This window comes from Papio anubis, chromosome 11 (genome assembly GCF_008728515.1).
Source record: "Papio anubis isolate 15944 chromosome 11, Panubis1.0, whole genome shotgun sequence".
NCBI classification, from domain to species: domain Eukaryota; kingdom Metazoa; phylum Chordata; class Mammalia; order Primates; family Cercopithecidae; genus Papio; species Papio anubis.
Window position 1 is genome coordinate 80,102,671 of NC_044986.1, and position 4,753 is coordinate 80,107,423.

At 36.3% G+C, this 4,753-nt stretch overlaps 1 non-coding gene across 1 annotated transcript; it reads left to right on the forward strand.

Annotated features, from left to right (window-relative positions):
* The first annotated feature begins 661 nt into the window (after positions 1-661).
* LOC116269563 lies at positions 662-768 on the forward strand. The gene has a single exon (XR_004177188.1). It is a non-coding gene; the product is annotated as a U6 spliceosomal RNA (small nuclear RNA).
* Positions 769-4,753: the final 3,985 nt, after the last annotated feature.

Here is a 4,753-nt window from a genome sequence, read left to right on the forward strand (position 1 = left end):
AAAAAAAAGGAAATGCAACCACTTTTCACGGCAAGGTAAAACAACATTAAGCACTCAGTATATTTGAATATCTGAGAAATTTATTTAAATTTTTGGCACAGGTTTAAAAAATGTATCCCCCAACTGAACTGGAGAAATTAGAACATAGTCTGCTAAATATTTCTAGAGTTCAAGGTACCTTTGAAAAGAATTATACATAGAAGAAACCTTTTAAAACAGAAGACTTAAAATCCTATACATTTAAAAAGAGAAACAAAAATGTTCTAGAAGGATGTACTAAATAGTTGATTTCTCACATTATGAAGGAACTGTCCTGCCCTCAAAACTTCTCCATGTCCATATAATTCACAAGCACACAAAATTTTCAGGATAAAAAGATGAGCATCTCTGGTTACCCAACCATATGTCTTATAGAGCAAACAGGAAAAATGGAGAAAGAAGACAGATATTTCCAAATTGAATCAACTTACTTACAAACATATTCTTCAAAATATCTGTAAAGTTGCCTCAAGGCAAAATAATCAGATTAAACAATTGGCTTTTAACCACAGCATGTTAAGCAAATCATAGAGCTACCAGGATGATGTCTTCGGGTTGCCACCCAGGTACTATCACATACAGATGGGGGAAAAAAAAAAGCCACCAATAGGAAGGAATTTGGGTACTCAATTTGTCAGCTCATATACTAAAATTGAAATGATACTGAGTAAATTAGCATGGCCTCTACAAAAGGATCACATAAAACTTTGTGAAGCATTACATCTTTTGGGGATTGGATAGTTACTGTTTAATGGGTATGAAGTTTCAGTTTTGCAAGATGAGAAAGTTCTAGAGATGGATGTTGGTCATGGCTGCACAACAATATGAATGTGTACTTACTGCCACTGAACTATACATTTAACAGTTCAAATGGTAAATGTTATGATACTGTGCAAGGTGTCAGAATTGAAATGGAGTAGCTTGTACCAAACTCTAACAAAATAAATAAATAAAGCCCGGAGGTTGAGAAGGCAGAACTCTCATATACACACGACTGTGAAAAAAAATCTATTACAAAGACCCTAAAGGGCTCTTACGCATGTATGCCTACAACAAGAACATTTGCCAAGGACTTTATAAACTGCAGTTTGCATCATGAGTCACAAGGACAGCTAGCTGGATGCACAAGAATACTTGTGTGACACACTGTCTCCACTAATGAACTGACATCAACTCCTGCAATAAGGCCCTGTGCCCAGTGTTCTTTGTTTTAAAACAAATTACATGTACTTTTTTCTTTTGCCTTTAAAAGCTTCCCCTTGCCTTGTCCCTCTAGATATACTTATGATCCTCATAGCCCTTAGAGCCTAGATTTGCAAATCCTCTGCACATTCTGGAATAAACTCATTACCTTTAGGGAATCTCTGTGTTTCTTAGGTTGACAATATATATTTTTTATCACAATAATACAATTTTAAAAAAGGATTTGGGAAATATGAAAATGGTTCAATTCTTCCCAAAATGACTTTTCTAACTTAATTCCAGGTTTGTGAAATTTTTGTTTTCATGATTTACTTCCTTGAGTTAAAAAAAAAAAATCTAGCTTGGTCTTTTTTAGTTAAACATATTTGGAGACTATTACAGATTCATATGCAGCTGTGAGAAATAATATGGAGAGATCTCATGTACACATTGACCAATTTCCCCAGTGATAACAACTTGGAAAACCACTGTACAATACTACCACCCACTACACTAAAATCTATATTCAAAATATGGAACATTTTCATCACATGAGGATCCTTCATTCCCCTTTTTATTCCCATAGCCATTTCCCTCTTAGTCCTGCCCTCTGCTTAACCCCTGGCAGTCACCAATCTCTTCTCCATCTCTATAATTTTGTCATTTCAAGAATATCATATAAGTATAATCATATAGTATGGAAACTTTTGGAATTGTCTTCTTTATTATTCAGCATGATTATCTGGAAATTCATCCAGGCTGTTGTGTATATCAATATTTGGTTTCTTTTTACTGCAGAGTAGTATTCCATGATATGGATGTATCACAGTTGGTTTAACTATTCACTTATTGAAGAAAATATACATAGTTTCCAAATTTGGAACTATTATGAATAAAGCTGCTATAAACATTCATGTACAGGTGTTTGTGTAAGCAACATTTTTGTTTTTTCTAGCATAAATGCCCTGGAATGCACTTGCTGAGTCATATGGTAGTTGCATATTTAGTTTTATAAGACACTGACAAACTGTTTTGCAGAGTAACTGTACTTTTCACATTCCAAGCAGCAATGAATGGGAGATCCATTTGTCTGCATTCTTGTCAGCATTCAATGTTGTCCCTTCTTCAATTAATTACTTTGTTAGGCATTCTGATAAATGGGAAGTGATATCTCATTGAGGTTTTAATTGCCATTTCCCCAATGGCTAATAATGTTGAGCATCTTTTCATATGCTATTGTATATTTTAATGACATTTCTCTGCATTTAATTTGACCATTTTCTAATTGTATGTTTGTAATTTTGTTTAGCTTTGAGAGTTCTTTATATAGTCTAGATATTGTTAGATATGTTGGATATTTTGTTTACATATCTTTTATCCTACAATGTACCTTGTCTTTTATCATCTTAGTAGGATATTTCACAGAGAAAACATTTTTAAATTTAATGAAGTCTAACTTATCAGTATTTCTTTTTATAAATTGTGTCTTTTGCTGTCAAGTCAAAAAACTCTTTTTCTTACTCTAGATTTTGACAATTTTCTATTTTTTAAAGATTTGTAGTTTTGCATTTAACATTTAAATTCATAATCCATTTTGAATTAATTTTTTCTAACGTGAGACACATATCAAGTTTCATTTCTTGCAAAGGGATGTCCAGCTTCTCTAGTACCATTTATAAAAAAGGCTGTCTTTCCTCCATTGAATTGCTTTTGAATCTTGGTCAAAAATCAGTAGTTGGGCATATTTGTGTGATTATATTTCTGGGTTCTCTATTCTGTTCCATTAGCTACTTATCTATACCTCCACCAATGGCACACAGTCTATTTTTTTTTTTTTTTTTTTTTTTTGAGTCAGGGTCTCACTCTGTCACCGAGGCTGGAGTGCAGTGGTGCAATCTCGGCTCACTGCAACCTCTCCCTCCTGGGTTTAAGGAATCCTCCTACCTCCAACTCCCAAGTAGCTGGGACCATAAGCATGTGCCACAACTCCCAGCTGATTTTTGCAATTTTTGTAGGGATGGGGGTCTCACTATGTTTCCCTGGCTGGTCTCAAACTCCTGGACTCAAGTAATCCACCTGCCTTGGCCTTCCAAAGTCCTGGTGAGAGGTGAAGCCAGCTGGACTTCCTGGGTCAAGTGGGGACTTGGAGAACTTTTCTGTCTAGCTAACTTTTCTGTTTGTAAATGCATCAATCAGCACTCTGCAAAAAAACAGCAATCAGCACTCTGTGTCTAGCTAAAGATTTGTAAATGCACCAATCAGTACTCTGTAAAAATGCACTAATCAGCACTCTGTGTCTACCTAAAGGTTTGTAAACACACCAATCAGCACTCTGTAAAAATGGACCAATCAGACTCTAAAATGGACCAATCAGTGCTCTGTAAAATGGACCAATCAGCAGGATGTGGGTGGAGTCAAATAAGCGAGTAAAAGCTGGCCACCCAAGCCAGCAGCGGCAACCCGCTCTGGTCCCCTTCCAGGCCGTGGAAGCTTTGTTCTTTCGCTCTTCACGATAAATCACTGTTGCTCGCTCTTTGGGTCCACACTACCTTTATGAGCTGTAATACTCACCGTGAGGGTCTGCAGCTTCATTCCTGAAGTCAGCAAGACCACGAACCCGTTGGAAGGAAGAAACTCCAGACATATCTGAACATCTGAAGGAACAAACTCTGGATACACCATCTTTAAGAGCTGTAACACTCACTGTGAAGGTCTGCAGCTTCATTCTTGAAGTCAGCGAGACCACAAACCCCCCAAGAAGGAAGAAACTCCTGTCACGTCTGAACATCTGAAGGAACAAACTCCAGACCCACCACCTTTAACAGCTGTAACACTCACCATGAGGGTCTGTAGCTTCATTCTTGAAGTCAGTGAGACCAAGAACTCACCAGAAGGAATCAATTCCAGACACACTGTGATTACAGGCATGAGCCACTGCACCCAGCCAACACAAAGTCTTGATTACTACATATAACAACTATTGAAATTGGGAATAATTTCTCCCAAAGTTGATTTTTATCTAGTTCTATTGTCTTTCTACATAAATTTTAGAATAATTCTTTCTATATCTGTAAAAATTGTATTGTGATTTGATAGAAATTACTTTAAACTTGAATATCACTTAGAGGAAATTGATATTGTTAATATTTTAAATCTTCCAATCCATGAACATGATATACTTTCTTTGAACTCATCAGAGTTTCATAGTTTCAATATTGGGGGAACCTGCCCCCAGAATTTCAATATAGGTTCTTTCTATTTTCCATAAGTGTTGGCCAGCTGAGAAATAAAGAGAAAGAGTACAAAGAGAAGAATTTTACAGCTGGGCCACCAGGGATGACATTACATATCGGTAGGACTGTGATGTCCACCTGAGCCTCAAACCAGCAAGTTTTTTATTAAGGATTTCAAAAAGGAGAGGGGTATAAGAACAAGGAGTAGGTACAAAGAAAAAAGCAGAACTACTAATAAGGGTCTAACAAAGATCACATGCTTCTGAGGGAACAGGACAAAAGGTAAAAAGTAGAACTAC